General features: G+C 45.2%; 1 long non-coding RNA gene and 2 pseudogenes across 1 annotated transcript; all 3 read right to left on the bottom strand.

Moving 5' to 3' along the window:
* Nucleotides 1–1,614: 1,614 nt before the first annotated feature.
* Nucleotides 1,615–3,149, bottom strand: LOC123135026 (uncharacterized). The gene is made up of 3 exons (XR_006465800.1): nt 2,773–3,149; nt 1,993–2,632; nt 1,615–1,694 (listed from the first exon to the last, which is right to left on the bottom strand). It is a non-coding gene; the product is annotated as an uncharacterized lncRNA (long non-coding RNA).
* Nucleotides 3,150–4,053: 904 nt separating this feature from the next.
* On the bottom strand, nt 4,054–10,301 carry LOC123135027 (probable LRR receptor-like serine/threonine-protein kinase At1g51810; annotated as a pseudogene).
* A 4,510-nt stretch (nt 10,302–14,811) lies between these two features.
* LOC123139820 (disease resistance protein RGA5-like) lies at nt 14,812–19,523 on the bottom strand (annotated as a pseudogene).
* Between the last annotated feature and the right edge of the window lie 4,893 nt (nt 19,524–24,416).

The following is a 24,416-nucleotide window of genomic DNA, read 5'->3' on the forward strand; positions in this document are numbered from 1 at the left end:
ATTTTACCTGAGAGAGAGCAGCAGGAGTGATTTAGCTAGTTCATGCTCTTAGTACTTGTCCTCTCATGTCCGTGTTCTTCGTCCTGAACTTAATCTCAAAGAGTGATTTGCTTTTGTGGTGTTATGAACGCTTATAATGTCATGACCATCATGTTGAACTCGATGATATTTTTGCTTCTGGTACAAGTGAATGTTTCCTTTTTAAGCTAGTGTTGGTGGTGATTAGATAGCGGTAATGACTATGATGATTAAATAGTGATAATGACGACTATGATGATTTTTAGCTAGCTAGTATACTGATGTTGATGATATGATTTAAGAGTTTTTATATTAATATGATGATAATGATGATGAGTTATTATATCATTTAATGAAAGAAACAACAGATTAGTTTTAGCTGGATGGATCCTAGCTAAGTGATCAAGTATATGCCATATCCATATTATACTTGATCACCTACGGTGATCAAGTATAATATGGATATGGCATATACTTGATCACTTAGCTATAGGATCCACATGCATCTAGTCGAAACTAATCTGCGGTACTTTCACCTAATGATTTAACCACTCATTATAATGTAAAAAAAATCACTAAATTAAATTGAAAACACAAAATTAAAGGAAAAAAACACATCCAATCATTTATTACCGGTTGGTGTTACCAACCGGTACTAAAGCCCTACACGCACCCGGGCCTGGCTCGTGCCATGTGGTGGCACTTTAGCGCCGGTTCGTGCCGAACCGGTACTAAAGGGGGGGGGCTTTAGTCCCCACTCTTTAGTGCCGGTTGCCGAACCGGCAGTAAAGGCCGTTACGAACCGGCGCTAAAGCCTGGTTCTGCACTAGTGTTATGTTACCGTTCACACTTTGCTTAATTAACTGAGACTTTAGCCATAGCTGGAACTCAAAAACTAACCAACTAATATGGTTAGAAAGAAACAACAGATCCTAAAATAGCTGCTCCCCCGATAACTTCATGCATATTTCACTTCTTAATAGCCCGGTGAAATGAATCATGGAAGTGTTGGCGGCTAGGCTTCAAGCTCTTATTACTGTACTAGTTGATAATGATCAATCTGGCTTTGTCAAAAATAGGTGCATCGTTTATAACTTCTTATATGCACAAATGGATCTTATTCAGATAGGCAGAAAAATAAAAACCGAAAAAGAAAGGCTATTGTGTTAAAACTAGACTTAAACAAGGCATTTGATACAGTTTCTTGGTATTGTGTTGATGTACCGCAGCAAGTCATTAAAAAACTTGCAGCCAGTGGAGCTCTTCGACACTCAGTTCAGTGGCAGCGCCAGGAAATGAAGGCTGGGTATTCATCCAAAAAATGTTTTTGCTCGAAATGTAGTATATGAACCAAACAACACAACAGTAGCAATATATGAACAAAACAACACTAGCATACCGGCAATAGCAATATTTCAATGTATCAGACCATAACGACATGAATACATAAGTACCTTTTGATTGATATAAAGTGATGATATCCTTCTTACAATATAACTTTGCGGTCGCCTTTTTGGAACAGATTGGTGACATCTTCATCCTTCACTTGATTGAAAAATTCTCTCTCAACGAATGTAACCAAACAATTGTTCAAATAATCATCACCCATTTTGTTCTTAGCTTATTCTTCACATAGCTCATTGAAGAGAATACCCTTTCAACACTAGCAGTAGCTACTGGAAGAATCAATACCAACTTAAGAAACTTGTAAACAATATGATATTGTTCATGCTTGCTTGTCTCAACAAGCATAACTGAAAGCTAACACAGATTTTTTAGGTTTTGAAACCTTTCATCTCTACGCACATTAGTAATATACATGTTTAGTTGCCATGGAAGTCTTGCCAGTTCATCCCTTGTAAAATTAGAAGCATAAAACTTTGTAGCAGGCCAAACTAATTTCTCTTGGTCATAAGCAGCAAATAGATGAAGTGGACAAAATGCTGCCATGCAAGAAAGTAGCTCCGTGTTTACCTCATCAAATCTGCCATTCAGCTCACCGATTTGCCTATCAATGACACCCACAAACATATCAACCTTGAAGCGGTGGTAATTGGTCAGACCATTACATAAACCCCTTCTAGGCCGGCCAACGGGAAAGTAAGGACCCTCCATATCAACAACTTTGATCTTATTCTTCGCACAAAAAGATGTGACCTTTGTGAGAAAATCATCCCATCCAGCATCGGTCCTCAAAGCCTCCAAGTAATACTTTGTGTCAGCAATAAGCTCAATAGCATGAACAATATCTTCGTCTCGCTTTTGCAAAGCTCTACACAACTCTATCTTGGTCATTGACAGCATATACTGAGATGGGAATCCGCTTTCAAGGATCATGTTTGAGTGCCTCCAAATCAGCTTGCATCGGTTCATCATCTTCGTCAATAAATTCATCATCTTCTACATGAGGCGTTGAGGTTTCTCCTCTACTCTCCGGTTCTTGCCATAACACCAATTGCAAATTTCTCTCCAAATGAACAGGAGAAGTACAAGTACTAGATGCAGCTACTGTCTGATTCGGTGTGGATACTTCATCTATTTTCCTTGCCTTTGAAGCCTTTTCCCACATTGCAAATATGCTACTGCCAACAATTCCACTCCTCTTCATCTTCATCTACGTTTGGCCAAACAAGGGGAAAATAAATTTAGATACTTGCATCTATTAAATAGATCGACTTCCTCCATCTAGTAATTTCAGCAAATCAAGAAATTCCCAAATTGGGGGCGAGGCTGCGAGGGCAGAGGTCGTCGCACCTTTTGTTTCTGTACCGCGAGGGGCAGGGCGCCGCCGCCAGGGTTGCCCATCCCTGCTCGGCTGCTGCTGCTCCCTCCGAGCCGAACAGGAGGGGCGGACCGGGGGGCAGGCGCCGCCGGCGCGGGTGGCGGGGCGCCCCTGCCAGGGTTGCTTGTCCCTGCTCGGCTGCTGCTTCCTCCGAGCCGAAGAAGAGGGGCAGGCGTGGGGCTGGGCGCCGCCGGCGCGGGGGGCGGGGTACCACCGCTAGTTGACATCTACCTCCGACAGGCAGCGGCGCTGCGTGCGGGAACGATGCGAGGAGGGGTCGAGACATCAAGTGCAGCGTGGTCGAGCGGAGGGCTGGAGGCGTCGGTGCGAACTGGAGCGAACCAGAGATTTCGTGGGCTGCGTTTGCTTTGGGATGACCGCTGACATGTATATAAATTGTTTTTCCTCCAAATCTTGGGTATTCCCGTGCATACACAGGCATACACCTGCCGCCGCCACTGACCCAGTTACCAGCAAGTTGCCTTGTCTAGTGCTACAGTATGCAGATGACAGTCTGATTGTTTTGTCGGGTTATGTTCATCAGGCTAAACTTCTTAAGGAAATTCTTGATGCCTTGGCCGATACGAGTGGACTTAGGGGGGATCTCATCCCTAGATGTGTTTAGGGGGGAAATTTACATGCCTAACAATCGCCGAGTGGACAAACTGCATGCGGCGGGTGGGCGGTGGGTAAATACAAGCCATCGGATGCCCCTCCCCCACCCGCCCACTCCCAATAGGGCACCGCCACACTGGCAGAGATGGAGAAGGTTCTGCACGTCAACAAACTGCCTATAGGCCGATGCGAGTTAGGTATGCCATGTGCTTGCATTTCTGCTCTTCCATAGCTCAGGTGCCAACTTGCGCGCCGTAGCTTATTATTATGTGTTAGTCATCAATTTTCGGAAATGCTTGAAGGATTTGATTGAAATATGCATTTTGATTGAATCCATAACCTTGCAAGAGAGACCGGTGGAATAAAAGGTAGAAATCTTAAGCAGAAATGTAAGCAGAGTAAACCACTTGTCTTAGGATTGGGTTGTACAGTACCCAATTAATGGACCACTAAGGTCTCAAATGGAATAGCATGGTTCATGCTTGAAAATTACAAGTAGTAAACAAGCAATGTTTACAAACTGAAAATGAAAATCACTAAAAATTTGCATTTTACAAACGATCAATGAGAATGCAATTAAGTAAATTACCCAACTTCATATAAGCAAATGGAATAATAGCAAGGTTGGCGTTTCCTTTTCACCGTCCAGAAAAGAGGGTTTATATTTGTGACATCCCATCAGTATTGCCAGACTGGAAGGAACTCTTCGTGTTGCTTACTCCTGAAGTCATGAACTCGAACTGCTTCAAAATTTCAGTATCCATGGAGTATTTACGTCGGGAAGTCCCAGAAGTAGATTGCTTTTCATTCGAAACGGCTGGCAACCACACTTTGAGCCTTGAAACAACCTCTGTCATGGTGGGCCTGTCGATGGCTGCATTTTCAACGCAGTTCAGGGCAAGGTCCACCACACTCTGTAGGGAACTGGCATCATACTGATCCGTCAGTCTCTTGTCTACAACATCGTGAATACTGCCTTTAGCTATCTTCTGCCGCACCCAATTCGGTAGGTGGATGGTTTGAGGGTCCATAAATACTGGGGATTGGCCGGTGATGATCTCCAAGAGCACGATGCCAAAGCTATAAACGTCTGTCTTGACAGTGAGTTGGAAAGTTGCATGGTACTCAGGGTCGAGGTAGCCAAGAGTGCCAGCAGCAACAGTGGATATGTGTGTGTGAGCATCATTAAAAGCTCGTGAAAGCCCAAAATCAGATATTACTCCCAGGAGATTCTTGTCCAGAAGGATGTTTGGGGTCTTCACATCTCTGTGCACTATTGATGGGGTGCATGACTCATGTAGATACTCCAGTCCTGTAGTTTAATTATGACTCATACGTCATGAAAACACACATATGTACACGGCCTTTTTTTTGGCGGGGACATATGTACACGACCTTAAGGTAAACACGTAATTGAAAATACAGACCTTGTGCAGCATCAAGGGCAATATAAAGTCGATGTTCCCAAGTCAAACTATCATCATCTCCTGCAATCAAGATGTACCAAATTAATGTAAGAGCCATCTACGTGCATGGTAGCATATATACTAGTTTTTGCAATCTTTGCACATATTTTCTTAGATCGACTCTTTGCACATCTTTAAGCTATCAAATGATGGTTACACACAAAATTGATTAACCATAGTAGCATCAACTGATGCGTTCAGATCTAAGACCTGCGTAAACATGCACTTTGATCTCCGAGAGGCCGCTGCTTTAAATTCTGTTTACCAGAGCATTTTTATATACGTTCCAGTTAACAAGCGAACCAAGATATTGGAATTATCTTTGAGTAGTACATAACTCTTAGTTTTTTTCTTACAAACTTCTGAAAGATATACGTGTTTCTAATATGTGACTATCATGCCATGGTCATGACTTACGAATTTAATTGTGGTAGACCCAATTTGTTAACCATATATCTATGACCATGCCATGGTTTGGTTTTTAAGAACATGAAAAGGTACTGTCAACACAATTTTATACTATGAAGCACAATATATTTGTAAAATTTGGAAAGTAGGTGATTCCCATGATCTTCATCAAACATGTTGGCATCTGGGTTTTTTTGTGTAGTTGTTGGTTTCTCAAGAAGTCAAACCCAAAATTGGTCAACTTGCTTTTTATATTGAACAGGTTTAGGTTTGAGTAAATGATTCAATTTATTGAGTTAAAGTACAAATGCCTCTGTAGAAATCGAATGCAAGTTAGTAATCATAACAAACAACAAGTTGGATCGGTTGAACCTAAGTCGATTATGCTTGATGGATACATTAAGAAGAGATTTGAGAGAAACCTCCTTTAAAAGTTGTTGAAGATTTTCTTTTTATATTGAACGGGTTTAGGTTTGAGTAAATACTTTTAATTTTATTGAGTTAAAGTACAAATGCCTATGTAGAAATCGAATACAAGTTGGTGATAATAACAAACAACAAGTTGGATTGGTTGAACCTAAGTCAATTATGCTTGATAAATACATTTAAAAAAGTTTAGAGAGAAACCTCCTTTTAAAAGTTGTTGAAGATTTCCTCTGGGCATGAAGTCATAAACAAGTGCAAGGCACTTCTTGTTCTGGCAATATCCTTGCAAAGTCACGAGATTCTTGTGATGAACTTTAGACAAAGTTTGCACCTGCGGTGAAAGATATAGCTACCAAACATCCTAGAGCTAAAGCTAGTTGCATTGTTTTATTCGATATGGATTGTTGAAATGGTTTTAGATGTCTTGCAGACTTATAGTTTACTTTTGGATGACTTGTAACAACTTTGCAATGATTGAGGTTGTATGCATCTATGGCGTAGAGGACAGGGGTAATGAAGCATCCAATTCCAAAAAAATAATATGTCGAAGAAAGTAATGATTTGGCATAGTTGGTTTTGTGTACTACCTCAGGGAGGAAGTCTGTTGACTCTGCTATTGATGTCTCCACAAGCACCTTAACAGCTACCTCACTACCATTTTCCAGTGTGCCATGGTAAACAATACCAAAACCTCCTTTCCCAATGATTGATTTGAAGTCGTTAGTTATGAACTTCAGCTCTGCGTACGTGAATCGTCTGATATCAATATGTAGGGGAGTCTCCTCTTCATACATAGCATAATCTTCATCGTTACCTGACTTCCCTACAGAGTAAAGATGGTGTGTTTTACATGGAAGTTTATGTATGAAGTTGCTATCTAATGCCTACCACCTATTGCATTGATGAAAGGGAAATTTAGAGCATAGAATTTTGTTTTACCTTTCCGGTACAACTTCCAGAGTATGCCCATTACCACTAGGAGGGATACCAGTACTATAGGAATTGTCACTGCGATGAGCATGGTAGGCGTGGTGTTCTTCTTATTTGAACAATATGTATCTTTGTCTTTCGCGCATATGGGATTGCCTTCTAATCTAGTGGCACACCATTACACAACATGTAGGAAAAATGAACTCATAAGATGTTACCTACGATAGCTCTCTAAATTTTGACTAGAAGATGCCTTAGTTTTCTAACACGACTAACCTGCTAAACATGCATGCACTGAAAGAACAAACTTCATAGTTTCTCATCTATGCACTCTAAAAGAAGAAACTTCATGGTTTGTAAATCACATGCAGATATTAAGGCCCTTCTATACGTCTCATATTGGTTGCCCATAGACCATAAGGCGATATAGTTAATACTACCTCCATTCCTAAATATAAGACGTTATGGTAGTTGAGATTAAACTGCCAAAATGTCTTATATTTAGGAACGGAGGGAGTAGATGCTAGAATTTGTGCAACATTCAGTTAAAACTTAAAACAAAATGATTGTGCAACATAGCATGCGAACCTTAAGTCAAGCAGACCGGCTTGATATCTTTGAAGAATAGAATGAGGGATTGGTCCCTCGAGCTGGTTATATGACAAATCGCTATAAAATAATAGTTATAATCATTCTCTAAAATTTATATCGTCAAGCAAATATTACAATCAGCAGCACAAAGACTTACAGAACTTTCATTGACTTTATTTGGTAGTCAGGAATACCTCCTGTCAAATTGTTGTGCGACAAATCCCTACATATGTTTTGTGCTTAGGTCACAAAGATGTCAACATAATCTCATTTAACCCATTAATATTTTGTGGTAGGTACCACTTACAGGCTTTCCAGTGATGACATGTTCATGAATGATATGGTTAATCCACCTTTCAGTCCGCTGGTAGACAGATTTCTGCAAAAAAACTCACTTTAATACAAATATATTAATTTAGTGTTATCATTGAGCTAAGTGTTTCTTTAAGATTATTTGAGTATTTTTCTGTGGTTCAGGTTTATACTATAACACAATGTGCTTCAAAACTTCAAAATGATGAAGTGTGATATTCAAATTCCAAAATGTATATGGTACAAGTGCATGTTAGGTTCTTACACTGCGACAATCCTCGGACTCTGGTTGCTCTTAGAGTAGTCGCAAGTCAAATCTTCCCAGGAATACTCTCTTGGGGAGCATGGATCTCCATTCCAGTTTATTCATGCCAAATTGTAGTGTTTCTTGACTTCTTTCATGTAATTGACTACAACAGCCAAAACACAATGGAAACAAATATGAATAGAATAAAGAAAAGTTGTATATATGTTGGGTATGGGCGCTCATATGTTTAAAAAAGAATGTAAACATAAAAGCTTAACTAGTTGCAAAGTTAATTACTTCTTATTCATGTTTTATCTATTTAATAGAAGTCAATAAATTGCATTAATCCATTTCTCTACTAAGGTCTTGGCCATGCTCTATGGCTTTTGAATTTTAGAACATGGCTTACTCAGGACTCAGGAGTTGAGTGTACTAGATTAATAAGCTTGTTTCTATTACTTTAACGAGGATATTGACAATGTCGAATGGAGATTAGAATCTTCGAGGGTCTAAACAAGTAGTCCCTCCATTCCTAAAATATAAGTCTTTTTAGAGATTCTAAGGCGGACAACATAAGAAGCAAAGTAAGTGAATCTACACTTTAAAATATGTCTATATACATCTGTATGTAGTTTTTATTGAAATCTCTAGAAAAAACCTATATTTAGGAACGAAGGGAGTACACAATGAGATTTTTGTCATTAAGATTTTTTTTAAATGCACAGAGTTGGAGCCTGGAGGTGTTGTTCATCAACTGAATAAACTGCATCATGATAATGCGAATCTGCCACATACTCCTACATGCTATATTTGTTATATGCCGATATGCATGCAATATCTACGTTGATGATCGATCTTACCATCCTCGGAGTCAGTGGTGAAGTTTTCCATCCGAATGAGCGAGTACACCTCAAGCGCGTTGATGAGCGGGGGCAGGACCGAGCTGCGCGTCTTATTCAGGGTGTACAATGCGTTGCCATTATACAAGAACCGCCCGCTATCGTGCAAGCTGTTGGCCTGTAAAAGCGACGGGGAGAAGCCCCGGTGCAGCAAATCGCCTTCATTGTAGATGTCGAACCTTCTGTTCGGGTTGCTGCCATTGATTTCAGCGAAGTGGAAGATCGGGAGAAGGCGGACGCTCTCAGGGTCCCAATTAGGACCCTTTGCCATGCCGAGGCTCATGAAGGAGTAGTTTGCGTCTAGGGTCGTGGCCTTCTGGAAGATGGCCATCGGCACATTGAAGTAGTCGTCTCCTGGGAGAATCTCCACTTTGTTGCTAGTGCTGAGGCTAATCCAGGGGTAGGAGCTGTAGGAGAAAGACCAGCCCTCCCAAAACTGGTCGTAAGGGTCCACTGGATATCTTCATCACACACAAAGACAAGGGAAAACATGTAAATAGCTAAGCTAGCATGATACACTATTTTTTTGGTTCTATTGGAGCTGGTTATATAAATTTCTTGGCACCTTGAGATATTATTGGACAATGCATTTGAAGTGTGTGCTCTTCTGCTTCAAATGCATTGAGCTAGCCAACACATTCAAAAACAATTGACATGCATAATCCGGTTTCAATCTTAAACTATCATGGATGTCAGTCTCACCTTGTGATATATTCAGTGGCATTGCCAAATCTGATTCGTCTAAAGTAGCCGACTGATACCCTTGTATTCACAAAAGGGTACATCGGATCTAGTAATGGCCTCAGCTCCAAGGAAGACACGAACGGAGTCCCTGAACCAAAGTTTATCAGACAGATGGATACGGAGTTGCTCGGAGCAATGGTGAGTACCTCCTTCCAATCCGTGATCGATGGATCCATATTTGTTAAGTTCACCGTATCCCAGAAGTTGACGCCAATATGGAGCCCGAACAGAAAAGGCGACCCGTCCATACTCCTGTTCAACCCATCGTAGTTGCCATAAGTAAACATAGTCCTCAACAAAAACTTCTTCCCAATTGTCGATGGCAGTGTGTAGCAATTCCGTTTGCCATGAGGGAAGCTCCTCAAGGTTTTTTGGTTCTCATATGGGGCATCAGCCATGAATGCTGCTGAAATATTGTTGCTCACACCGCCTTCAACAAATTTAAGATCAGGAAGGAACATGAGTCCCGTGGTGCTGTCCTTGTAGGGACTAGCGTTTGTGAATCCACAATCTATGCTTACAAACCCTGCGTAATGGAGAGTATGTATCAGTTTCATGTGTCTCATGTTTAAGATGATCATGACATGTGCCACTAGGTATTCAGTAGCTAATAATACATTTATTATTAAGATATATCAGTAAAGTGGGATTTCTTCAGTTCTACGCTGAAGTAAACTAAAGTGTGCAGACGGAGCAGGGATTAAAGATGCGATAATTGAAACTAGGAGGATATGGTTTGTATTACCCGAAGTAGACTGGCCATCGCCTCGAGTCATCATGAGCAGCAAAGCCAAGATCCATGGCAGTCTTCTATTTGCCGAGCAACTGAAGCTGAACACCATGGTACTCTTGGGTTCTTGCATTGCCGGGAAGCAATCATGCAAATCAATAAGCTTCGTATAAGCAACAAATGACTTGTGTGCGTAGACGCGTAGTTATATAGCAGAGAGACACAACCGGCACAATTTACTATTTGGATTGAATTTGCCTGGTGCTCGATTAACAACATGGAGGAAACATCAACAAGTAACCTTTTTGTGAAAGAAATGCAACTTGCATTCACTTAGAAACAGAAAATGCAACTTGTATTCATCTAAAAATGAAAATGCAACTTGCCATGGTCCATGGAGTTTAGGTTGACAATCTCAGCGCTAACGTGCGGCCCATCACCGTGATAAAGAAGTCCCACTGGATTTTGGCGACAACGCATGCATGCAGCTTGCTCCTACAGCGTTGACATTCCTCTGAACCAGTCTTCTTTGGTAAATTGAACAAGCGGCGTGGTTTGAGGCCTCTGGATCTGTGGGCTTTAACCCGGATCCGCGGCAGGGGCCGCACGACAGCGTGGCTATGGCGGATTGGCGGGGCCGGTGTTGGCAGCTCGCGATTCTAAACCAGTCTTATGTGTTAAATTAAACCTAAAATTTAAAAAGTGCACGCGCACTAAATGGAGAGAACGGGCGGCCGTTTCCTGGCCGCGCGATCGCGCCGCGATCGTCTCGTGCGAGCGCTAGGTGCTGCCTGGTCGGGAGACCTCGCACCGCGCGGTCATGGGCGACTTGTCCTTATCCGGACGAGGATGGGACCCACATGTAAGCGGTAGAGGGAGATCGTGGGCGGCGGTTTCGAAACGCAATCCGTTCTCTCCCCCATTTTCTTTCTTTTCTCCCCATTTTCGTTCCTCTCCCCCCGTCTCGCTCTCGCTCCCGCAACTGCGGCGAAATCATGCCGAGTCTCTCAAACCGCCGGCGGGTTTGCTGCTGGACTGTGGGGTCATTTGCTACTGGCCCTCATCAGCGTTGCAGGTACCCACTGTTGTCCCTCCTTTCTCATGTCCATGGCTAGGAAATCTTAACCATCTTTGATCAACGAGCTAGTCTAGTAGAGGCATACTAGGAACACGGTATTTGTTTATATATTCACACATGTATTTAAGTTTCCGATCAATACAAATGTAGCATGAATAATAAACCTTTATCATGAATAAGGAAATATAAAATAACAACTTTATTATTGCCTCTAGGGCATATTTCCTTCACTCCCGTCTAATCTCTGCTTTCCCACCGCCCCCTCCGTCATGGCCAGCTCCAGATCGAACGAGATCGACTGGGTGGGGCTCACCGTTGGCGACATGCCAAGCTTGTCTGACCCAGACGAGGAGGAGCTCATGCTCCGCATTGGCGCTCCAGCACTCGGCATCCCCAAGCTCCTGGGTCGGCAGTCCGTCCTCCGCAGCGGCCCGATGCCGCCCAGCCCGCTCTCTGCCATCCATGGCGAGGCGGTAGCACGAGCAGCGGCGCTCGGCAGCGCCAGCACCTGCCCCTGCTGAGAGCCGCTGGGTGCTAGTGCCCGCACCCCCTGCCCGCCGGCGCGGCGGCAACATCTGAAGACGACGGGCCATGCCTACTGCCAGGCGATGAAGGCGGCAACACAGGGTGGAGCGAGGCACGGTCACAAGTCGTCTAGATCTGCGCCGGAGCCGCTGCCGCCCGTCAAGGATGACAATGCGGCGCTCCGCCAAGCAATCTGGCGGTCCTACAACTTGGCGGAGACGACGCCCGCCGCCTACAAGGTGACACAGCAGAACGAGGTTGCGGCGGAGAGAATAAAAGTAGATAGAAAAATGATGTGATTTTAATTAGAAAGTTGTCTATTTCCAAGGAGAAAGACCAAACAAAAACTGAAAGATTGAGAATTTTAGATGCACTCATATACGAGTAGAAAAAATGGTTACCAATGTGCATGGACCCGTTCTGACGTGAAGGCGTTGTGCGTTTCATACTCGAACGAACGATTACAAAATGAGCGAACATAAAAACTAGTGCGTTCTCCTCGCTACCGTTTCAAGCGTCCACATCCATCCCCGTCGGACCGAGTTGGTATGTGTGTCAGCGTGTATACCGGGTCCAAGACCAGCACAGCACGCGGTCGACAGGGAGTAAGACAACCTTTCCTCTGTTTTCTATCCCTGTGTTTCCTGGCAACGACGAGAGCCGTTGAGCGGTCCATTTCCTGGACAAGACTTGGCATCCTTGTGACAGGCAGGCTGCGGTTCTCTTGTGTTTCCTAGTAGTGCTAGTTCGCCACAAGTTATCCACGTTTCCTGCTGGATCATTTCCTAGTAGTACTCCTTTCATACGGAATTACTTGTCTTGGAAATGGAGTACATTCAAAATCTCTCTCACGTCCCGCTTAGGCTGGTCGTAGTGGGAGTAATATAGATAGTAACATAGATGCCACATAAGCAAAAATGTTGATGTGACAAGTAGTTAATGAGGAGAGAGGCAAATAGAGTAACCTAATATCCTACCATCACATAGCGTTTTCCAATGCAAAATGAGTCTACAAGACAATAAATGAGCGTGTGTATGTTACTACACATATGACACTTCTCACTATAAGGGTAGTAACATAGAGTAGTAACGTATGCATGTTACTACTCTAAGTTACTCCTCACTATGACCAGCCTTACATACATCTATGGACTATGGGAGTATCTTCTGGTTAAAAAAAACAGTTTTCTTCATGCCCTAAAGGTTTTCTTAGGTGTGTCTTCTGGTTTCCCATGCTTTTCTTTGGGTTTCCCTGTTTCTTTTCTTTTTATGTTTTCTTCTTCTTTTTTATTTCCTTTTTATTTTCTCTCCTTTCCTTTTTTAACACATGTAATTTTTTTCGTACCTAGCCTCACGTATACTTCAGTAATATTTTTTTATAGACGTTTAACATTTTTTAAATACATGATTAACATATTTTCAAACAGATGTCTTGATGTCTATGTTTTTCGTACACATTGCACATTTTGGCATACATATAATGTATATGTTATGCATGCTTAACAACTTTTCAAATAATGATTAATACTTTTTTCAAATACATGTTTTTGAACATTTATTCGAATCATGTCAAGCATTTTTAAATATATTTTGAATGACACAAGACATTTTTTAAACTACAAAAACTTTTGTTTACATTGTATAAACATTTTTAAATGTAAAATAATAATAATATTTATAAATGTATGAAGTGTTTTTAAAATGTAATGTTAACTTTCTATAATGGCGTGGAACTTTTTTTGAATTACACAAACATTTTTCCAAAAACGTTACGGTATAAATTATTCCAAAAATGTCACGTATATTTTTTGAAATGTGTGAACATTTTTTACATTTCACAAACATTTTTAATATTGTACTAACACATTTTTTTTACATTGTGTTAACTTTTAGAAAAATGTGGTTTACCTTTATTTTTTGAAGTAAATACACGTTTTATAATACTACTACTAACCTGCGGGAAGCTAATTGAGACGGCTCAACTGGACTCTCGCTGTTTGCGAGTGGCTGCTAAAAAATAGGCTGCTCGGTCTCGCGCAACGCGATACATAACCGCGCCCATGGTTTGGTGCCGTCGGCCCTAATTCCGGTGACTTCTTTTAGTCTCGGTGAAATTTCAGTAGTATTTCATTTGAATTTGTGGACCTGCTTTGGTGTGAAATTAACGAAATATTTCCCGTGATGCCCGAAATTTCGTGGGTCACGAATAATTTCCCCTCACGGATCCTTTTCCCCTGGTTCAGAGTAACAGTTGTTCACGGCATCACGCTGCAGTCGAAGAGTTCATATTACAGAAGTGGCGAAACAACGTTACAACACTGAAACCTGACAGCATAACACTCAGCCCAGTTGTTTCAACTTAACTGAATGCGTGATCCATCAAACTAAGTTACACACACAGGTAGTACTTGAGTACATACACAGCAGCTAAAACTTCATCTACAGGTGAAATTATATTTCTTGAAAATAGCAACCGATGCAAGAGATTCTGATAATACAAGATCCCCTGAAAACCAAATAGTAGCATCTCAACATCCTGCATCCTCTTCTTGTGCTACCCGTGCACTCTCAACTTTGTACTAGCTATAATCAAACTGCAACGAACTTGGTTATAAATTGTCAGTTTTTCTCATTGATTGTGTCACACCTTGCGATGGTGCTTATTCAACCTAACCCGCCCACCCACTAGGTACTACTTATTTGAGTGATGGGATCCATGGAGGTGGTCGATCGTCTCCACTAGGCAGGCAGCAGAGGAAGGAAACACACAGAGCAACAGCAGCAGAGCACGCGAAAGGCGGGCTGTTGATAAGTGCCGAGTTGATGCAGCTGGCCAGAAGTTCGGTGCTGGATACTTTCTGCTGAATCATTACCCTACTGTACATCCCAAATCTCACGCCCCGCTTACAACTCCGAGATTGAAACCAGATGAAGCAGTTTAGAGTACAGCAGTTCAAGCTACAGTAGAAGAGTTCAGAGTATTCATTCGCAAAAAAGAAAAAGAAAAAAGAGTTCAGAGTATTGGAGTGACAAAACAACGTTTCAACTCTGAAACATGAGATCAAACGTGTAGCCAGTTGTTTTGACTTAACTTAATGAATGGTCCATCAAACAAAGTTACACAAAACTACACACACAATAGGGAAACTTCACCTAGAGGCAGGTGAGCTTAATAATTCTTAACAATAGTAATCAACGGAACAAATTCTGATAGTACAAGATTCCTGAAAACCAAATAGTACCATGTAGCAGAGCAACTAACACCACTTCTTCTGGGACGTCTTCAGGGTTCAGGCATCACCATGAGATTCCAATCAAGCCAACAACACACCATCACGCACTTGCGTTTAACAGAAGATACCCTGAATAGATGAAGGGATAACATGTCACATCTAAGCATGAGAAAGGTTGCGTACAAGGAAGTGTTGTCCGAAATTAAATTGTTGATTATGATTAATACCTCTTGTGTTGGTAGTGAAATGCCGTGATATAACAATTATCTGATAGCCAGCTCTCTTCATTGTCGGTGTAGCTCTCTTCCTCGTCGCTTTAGCTCTCTTCCCATTCGCCCGAGATAGATAGCCTGGGATGATTCGGATGGCTATTTGCCTAGTTCCTTATAGCGGCAGCTGCAGCAGAGTTGCTTTCGTAAGATGTGTCATCATCATCGCAAAGAGTAACTTCGGCATCTCTGAGACATGGGAGGTGGCCAAGACCCAAGTAGAACCCATATGCTTCTGCCACCAAAACAAAGAACGGCAGCTCAAGCTTCTCCAGCTTTGGCAGTGCCCTTTCCTTAAACGTCAAGTAAATTGCACTTTTAACATAGTAATCACAGATAAGGGAGAATTCCTTCAAACACAGGAATCCAACTCCTTGTACTGTAAGCCTTTCTTTTTGGACAGTGCCGATTGTTATACTCAGACAAAGTAAGGCAGGCATATGTCCAAGTATCTGCAGATCCTCCTCTGTTGCTTCAATCAAATTAATGTTCAAGTATGCAAGACTAGTGAGTGCTGGTACAATCCACTTTGGCAATTTTGGTAAATCATAGTTAGTGGTCATCCAAAATATTTGGAGGTTATATGGCAGAGGGGACCAAGATTCTAAGAACTGGATGGGTGTTGAATCAGGAGAGTGTAACCTTAAAGACTGAAGTTTGTAGGCGCCAAGCTTGCAGAGTGAGGAGAGTAACATCTCTTCATGCCTCTTGTATTCCTGGGATCCTCCACCATCCAACTGTAGATGAAGTTCTTTCAAACCTGTCAGATCCCCCAGTTCCTCGACTGCACATAACGAACTCTTCATAATATTAAAGCCTGAGATCGCCTGTAAATTCTTCATAGTTCCAATCCCATTTGGTATCTTCATTTCACCAAGAGCAGTGTCGAAATATGGATATCTTGCAATGAGTAGATGTTGTAACTTAACAAGCTGAATAATTCCAGTCGGCAATTCTTCTATATGTGTATCTCTAAGATCTAGTGTCTCTAGACCATAAAGCCTCACAACTCCAGATGGTAGCTTCAACATGTCAGTGCCCCTAAAGCTCAGGTACTACAGCTGGACAAGCTTATCTATACCACTCATATCATACTCGTGCAGATTCTCACAATCTTGAAATTCCAGAACACGCAAAGCTTCAAACCCAACAAGCTTAGGCAAGTGTTTGATGCAAGTTGATGTCATCACTGTGAGAGATCGTACATGGCTTAGATCTTCATTTGCAAATATGGATGCAAGCTCTTGGTCAATATGCTGGACCGATAGTCGCCGAATAAGACCATCACGCTTTGCCAAATCAGATTGACCATGGCCTGCCAAAGAGATGAAATTATCTTCAGCCGATTTTGAAATAATGAGCTCGAGCATCATGTCATGGACTTGACAAGCACGAGCTTTTCCATCATAGCCAATTTCAACCGGCTGGACCATACTTTTGTTTATTAGCTCATAGAAGTGGTTCTCGGCAACCTCTTGCTTGCTTTGTCCGCGCTCTTCAGAGATGAAGCCCTCTGCTATCCATCGCCTCACTAAAATATCTCTCTCAATCACATAATCCTCGGGATATATACATAAATATAACAAGCAGGTCTTGAGATTGGGTGAAAGATCATTGTAACTAAGGGATAATATGTTATTCATTCCATCTAAGCTTCGGTTTTTGTCCAATGCAGAACCAATAGACCTTCTGACCCTTTCACACTCATCTTTGACCACCGGCCTATTTGCCAATAAACTTGCTATACTGATAATTGCCAATGGGAGGCCTCCACATTTCTTCAGTATTTTATTCGAAACTTGTTTTAGCATATCAGGGCAGCGGTCCTCAGAACCAAATATTCTTTTGAAGAACAATCGTTTGGAGTAGAGATCATTTAGGGCTTCCATTTCATACATGCGGCCATTACCACCATGAGAACATGATCTTGCTACATCAACAACTCGTGTGGTAGCTATAATCCTGCTAGAAAATTCATTCTCCGGGAAAGCATACTTAATAGTTTCCCATGCTGATATGGACCATATATCATCAATAACAATGAGATACCTGATGCATATAAGTAGATATTGTTAACCAATTATGAAAAGTAGTTCAAGTATAGAGCATAAAGATACCAATGTCATTTATAAGGACTTGAACCATAATACCCCAAAAAACTACGATCTCTAAGAGGATGATAATAATAGAATTCAGAAGGAAAACATGTGCATCGCTTATAACTTATTATATGCGCAAATGGATCCTGTTCAGACAGGCAGAAAAAGGAAAACTGGAAAAGAAAGTCTACTGTGCTAAAACTAGACTTAAACAAGGCCTTTGAAAGCTAGAGGTTTCGATGGTAAATGGAGCTAGAGGTTTCTTGGGATGCTCTGTTTGCTATTATGAAAGCTAGAAGTTTCGATGGTAAATGGATTATGTGGATCGACTCCCTTCTTACAACCGCTAAAACTGCTATTCCGTTGAATGGAATCCCGGGCAAGTGGATAAATATCAGGCGTGGGATATGTCAAGGGGGCCCTCTCTCACCCCTTTTGTTCATACTGTGGTTGATGTGCTGCAGCAAGTCATTAATATTTTTTCATCCACTCGAGCTCTTCGACACCCAGTTATCAGTACGTTGCCTTGTCTAGTGCTACAGTATGCAGACAACAGTCTGATTGTTTTCTAAGGTGATGCTCATCAGGCTAAACTTAAGTAAATTCTTGATGCCTTGGCCAATACAGATTGGACTTAAGATCAACTTCCCTAAATGCCCTTTTGTCCCCATCAACCTTGACGATGTGTAGACTGCAGATATTTCTAGAGTGTTGGGCTGCCCGATCAAATCTTTTCCTCGAAACTACCTGGGGCTGCCCTTGTTTGACTCCAAGTTGCCAAGAGAGGCCTTTCTACCAGTTCTTCTGATGCTAAATGTTTTACCGGGTTCTCCTTGGGTTTCCCAACGAAGGGTGGTCACCTCTCTCTTACTAAATAGGTTTTGTGGGCTATCCCTAATTATCTTATGCCTTGCATCAAATAACCACAGTGGGTAGTTGATGAGATCAACAGACTCGGAAGATTGTTTCTTCGGAAAGGGAAATATAAAGCTAATGGAGGTTCTTTGGACAAACTGGCCCTTAGAATGAATCACTATGTTATTCATGCTTTAAAGGTTCGGGAGATATATTTTGAATCATTTGAGTTCATCACTAATCTTTAACCCATATGCATATTTTCTTAAAAAAGGTTCGGAAGGGGGTTGGGGGGGGGGGGGGGGGGGGGGGGGGGGTTGAAATTACCTCTTATCTTGTAAGAGTTCTTTTAGCTTCCCAATACATTTGGGTTCATCCGATATGTCGATACCTTCCATAAAATCTTCCTCGCAAGGTAGCTGGGAGATCAAATCCTTCATAAATTTCTTTAACATTTGGTTTTTGCGAGACCGAGACAAAAGCCTGACAATGAAAATGCCCTTGGATCTTGCGGTAAACCTCCCTCGCCAGTGTCATCTTTCCCAACCCACCGAAGCCAACAATTGACAGCACCTTGTGATGGTTGTTCCGGCTATTTTTATCTTGCAGCATCCAATTGGCAAGGTCATCCCTTGGACCATCAATGCCCACAAGGTGTGCTTCGTCAACAAAAAGAGCAGACAAGCGAGGATCCACAGCTGAATGTTCAAAGGTAATATCATCCAGCTTGTAACTATTTTTCAACTCTTTTACCTGCTTGAGACGAATCTTCAGATCATCGATTTGGTTGGCGATTCCACGGCGAGAGCCCATAGTCTTGAGCCGGCGAGCAGTCTTGCGGAAGAACTCCTTAAAGCCACCCTGGTGCTGGTGGCTCTCATTACTGAGCTGGTGGATGAACTTGTCGATGACATCCTCAATGTCATAGGTCAGCTCCCTCACCAGCGACATCCACTTCTTAACCTGAACATCGGGATCTTGCATCATTGTGTACTTCTCGACCGCGCCATGCATGCTGGTCAGCTCGGCTTTGAGCGAGCGGATCTCGCGGCGGACGCCTTTGAGGCGGGCACACTCACCGGCGAGCAAACCGGTGAGCTTCCGCAGCAGGGAACCCAAGACGCCATGGGAAGCACTCACCACCTCCATTGATCTCTCTTCTTTTTCTTTTTTTCTTTTGAAGGGATCTCTCTATTCCTCTCTCGAACCCATCTCTCCCTGGGTTCGTGCTTGGTGTGCTCAGAGTGGAGAGGAGAGCAGGAAGAGGACTCAATAATGGGGTTCGTACTAGCTCCAAGATTCCTTGAGATTAGCTTTAGTTAGCTCAAAGATAAATATGCATCTCTCACGCATTATCTCACCTCTTGTCATATCATGACTTTATGAAAAGCAGAAAAGGCAGTGGAATAATTAAGCTTTGCTGTCCTACTGCCAGTGATTTATCACTGGAAGCCAAGATTTGAACGATCATTGAGCAAGGGAGTATCCAATGCTAGACTTGGTGGGTGTAGCCGTATAAGTTGTAAAAGTTGTAACTCTGAAAGTCTGTATATTAGGATGCACGCAACCAAGTGTTTTTTTTTTAGAAAAGGAGGATGACCCCCGGCCTCTGCATCTGGGAGATGCATACGGCCACTTTATTGATTATTCACGAGGACCGTACAAAGTATTACAACAATGTGTCTGAATCCACCATCTTGGCAACATATGCCGCTACTCCTATCCAATATGATGAAGGGGTGCTAGCTGGGCCACTACCCAGACCACTCACCTAAGCCTAACATCAAAAGCCGGAAGCCGAAACTCATTCGGACTCCCCAGCCGAGCCACCTACCAGGACAATCTGGTCAGACGCACTCGTGTGTCGTCGCCGCCATCTTCCACAGGTCTTCAGATCATATTGAGGCTTCTACACTGTCTGGCCACTCTGCCATCGACGTCACCATGACGCCAGATAGCAACCTCCTCCTGCGCGAGCCCATCTTCGCGCATCGGACGTCGAGTCTCCACAGCGCCATGCCATCGATCTCCGCCGCCATCAATGTGTGCGATGAAGCACCGCTCCACCATCCCTCCAGCCAGCACTTGCTCCAAAACGATGCCCCCAGTAGGGAAAGCGATAAAACGCCATCATCATCCGATCCGGAAGACCCAGATCTGAGGTTTCCCCCTGAGCACCCCGAGCCTGATGGCGCAGACTGCCGACGATGCCTCGACCATCGGCAGTAGCTCCACCAGACGAGCGTCGCCTACGTCGCCGCAACCTCCAGGATGAAGCTGACCAGAATGCATGTGTCAACGCCGAACCGCCACCACTTCCACCGCCGCTTGAGCAGCCCCCGAGCAACGCCTTCAGGAAGGAGCACGCCACCTTGGTGTCGTCGTTGCTTGGAACAGGGGGGTCTGAGATTTTCACCTGAGCTCCTGGGAGGGGTAGAAGAAAGGAGTTCCTCTCCGAAGCCTCCAACGAGGAAAGCAACACCCAAAGGCACTGCCATCGGAGTGGCCGCCACGCCGGCCAAGAGATTCCCCCGGAACCCTTCCAGCCACCGGGTCTGCAAGGCCAGCACCCATGAACGGTGGCCGAAGCCACCAAGGGCCGGATCCGATACAGATCGGAGTAGATCGGGGTCGAGGACGAACATCACCATGGCCACCAACATCCAGCGAAGAACCGTCGCCGCAACCGAAGCCCACCACCGCCCCGCCATCCACATGGCCAGGGAAGTGGCCCACCTGCCCACGCCGGCGCCGCCCGCTGAAGCTACGCCGCGTACCACCAGCCAGGGCCGCCGCCATGGATCCGAGGCTCCCCACGAGGGGCGAGCCCGACCAGCGCGAGCGCCAGTCCCGCCGCCGCCGACGACGAACGCCGACGACGAGCGCCAGATCCCGCCGACGGGCGCCGCCATCACGCAGCCCGCCTCGTGCAGCCCTCCACGCCAGCCACCGTGGCAGCCCAGCGTCGCAGCGTCCCGCACAACGCCGCGTTCCGGCCAGGGTAAATCGCCCCACGGCGATCCCGCCTCGCGAGAAGGAGAGAAAGCCCCGCCGCCGCCCATGCCGGGCGGGCTTCGCCCGCCGACACGCCCTGGCGGCGGCGAGGGGAGGGATGGGGAGAGGGTCGCGGTTCGGCGGCGGCTAGGGTTTCCTCCCCTGCCGCCCGTGGGAGCGCCAGAGGAGGGATCTCACGCAACCAAGTGTTAGCATAAAAAAAAGCATTAGCATCAATTTAGTTACTCGTTATGTTGTGGATAAGCTGGTGCTTAATCTAGCCAATAGCACAATAGCAGCACTTTTTTTTACTTGTTACTTCTGTTTTTCATCTCCCTATTAGTTAAGTGAGGCATGCAGTTAGCTTCCGTTTTCCTTACTGCATACTTCTTCTTTACTCTGCTTTTTGCAGCTTGTGATGCCGACTGTCAGACGACGACCTCATGACTCGTCTGTCAATGTTCTTACCCGCGGTCTTGGGTCTTGGGCACTTGACAAACCCACAGTCCATATGTTCTTAAGGTTAATTCATTCGCACGTACTTTTATAGGTTCTGTTTTAAATCATCTTCAATTTTTCTGTCAACACCGTGCCCTTTTCTTTCATCATCCCGGAGGTCTGAATCCTCAAAGCATGAGTTCAGGGAACCAAAAAGCTTTACATGATAAGCCAGGTCGTAGGTCGTCTTGCAACCGTCCGGTCCTCGTACGCATGAACCACATGTAAACATGTTTCTAGAATTTAAACCTGTCTCAAGCTCAGAATTTGGTTCACTGAGAGTTCAACAATGGACAAAGCCCGTGAAAGCAAAATTTCATGGAACCATCCGAAGCTGAAAACTTAACACGATAACCCAGGTTGTCTTGCAACCGTCGAGGCGTTGCTTGCACGAATCACAACATGTACACATTGTGCTGGTCTGCAAGAGTTTAAATATGTCCGAAACTCTGAATTTGTTCACGAAAAGTAACAACACTTGTCTGCTGCACCCCATGTGTCTATCCTATTAGTCAGAAAATCCAAAATAAGAGCACAGAAAGTCGGCCATAAAAATTCCTGCAGCACGTTCTTGCTTGTCGGATTTCGGATTCCGGCAGACCCTTAAGGTTCGAACACTGGGGTGTGCGCGGAGATCTCGTCCACTACCTACCTGCACCCTACCGCCATGCTAAGATCTAAGCTATGAAAAGAACAACGCAAGAGACACAGTGTTTATACTGGTTCATGCCACCATTGCGGTGTAATACCCTACTCCAGTGCGTGGTGTGGTGGATTGCCTCTTGGTCGGATGGTGAACAATACAAAGAAGAACAGCCTCGTGAGGGTCTGTTCTTGTGGTGGTGTTGTCCCTTCGGAGGGGTCGATTTAAGATGCTCTATGCTATGGTGGCTAGTCCTATTTATAGGCAAAGGCCCTGGGCCTTTTTCCAAATATTGAGCGGGAAGGGCGCCAATAATTGGCCATTTTGAAAGGGAACATCTGATACATTTATCCTGACTAAAGTTGGTCCTCGCCTGTCAAAGGCTCTGGTCGTGACGCCGGCTTGGGCTCCACGACGACCTCCATCCTGCCGTTGGACTGGTCTTGGTCTTGTTGCACCGAAACGGACGCCTTTGCTTGATACTCTTGCCCGCGCTTGCCCCCTTTGCATCAAAGAGGAAAGGAGGACACTGCGCGGGCTGGCACCCGCCTGGCACCCTTGGTCGTCATGGCTTGCGTCATGGGCACCTCGCGAGGTACCCCGCATTGATCTCTCCGCCTCCTCGCGAGCCAGCCTGATGAGGCTGCGCCTGAGGAAGCTCCTTGTCGCCCGCCCCGCGAGGCTTGGCCCCTCGCGAGGGTCTTGAGCTCGTGTTGATGAAGATGGGCCGTGCTGGGGCCCCCTTTGAGCCGCGCCGCAGGCCGCAGGCAGGCAAGTCTGAGGACCCCCATTCCCAAAACGCCGACAGCAGCCCCCGGGCCCAAGGCACGCCCGGACTTGGCCGAGCAGAGAGGCGAAAGGGCAAGTGCGAAGCGCCACGGGCCCTAACAGCCTGCGGCCTTGGGCGCCGCGTGGCGGTTGATTGGACATGGGTGGCACTGTTCCCCCACGCCTCCTTATTTGGTGCCAGGCTAGGCGGACTTGCAGTTGTACACAACCACTCCCCTTTCCGTTGCTCGAGCGCCCTCTGTCCTTCCTCCTCTCGAACTCCAGCTTCTGCTTCCAAGCCAATCTCGAACCTTTCCTCCCCCCTTCCGTCGCCATGGCCCCGACGAAGAAGGGAAGAGGGAAGGGACCCATGCCTCCGCCTCGCTCGCCGTCGTCGGCGGCCCCCGCCGTGGATCGGTCGATCGTACTCAATCGAGAGGGCTTGGGCAAGGTCAGCTCGGCCCTGGCCACCATCTTCAACGAATGCGGGAGGACGACGGCCTGGCCCGCGTCTCGCTTCTCCATCGACAGGATAATCACCGAGGTCCCTTATTTCGTCGACGCCCTGTGGGTGGGGCTAATTCCCCCCCTTTTCCGATTTCTTCAACGCCGTGCTCTCCCACTATCAGATCCACATGATGCATCTGGGTCCTGACTCCATTACTCTTCTTGCGGTCTTCGCCTTCGTTTGCGAGGCCATGGTGGGCATCCTCCCCTCGGTTGCCTTGTTGCGCCACTTCTTCTCTCTGCATCTTGTCGACCCCGCCAATGCTTGGGGTGCGTGAGCTTTCATTGCTGCACCTGAGACAGCGGCCTCAGGGATTGACTTTGGTCTTCCTTCGCCTGCGCCTGGGTTCCGCGAGCGGTGGCTGTATGTGGACGTGGGGGTGCCCAGCCCCCTGCTGTCCCTAATTCAGGCTGGGGCCAGGAGACGCTCACGAGTCCCCTGCTCTTCTTCGTCTGGCGTCGCTTCGTGTGCTTGAGATCTCTTGACGTGAGGGCGCCCAAGGTGGTGAAGGAGTTCCTGCTACGCCGTGTCGCCCCTCTCCCGCGGGCCACGAGCTGCCTGGGGCACGGGGTCGCCCGAGGCGAGCGGCTCTGCACGGGCGGGCCACGCCTCCCAGGGATCAGGGTTGCCCGCTTGGTCGCCGGACATGGCGATGACGATGCGACGGAACGTGAAGTGGCAGAGGGTGGATTCCGGCGCACCCCTACCTGGCGCGCCAAATGTCGGATTTCGGGTTCCGGCAGACCCTTGAGGTTCGAACACTGGGGTGCACGTGGAG

Source organism: Triticum aestivum, chromosome 6B, assembly GCF_018294505.1.
Source record: "Triticum aestivum cultivar Chinese Spring chromosome 6B, IWGSC CS RefSeq v2.1, whole genome shotgun sequence".
Taxonomy (NCBI): Eukaryota; Viridiplantae; Streptophyta; class Magnoliopsida; order Poales; family Poaceae; genus Triticum; species Triticum aestivum.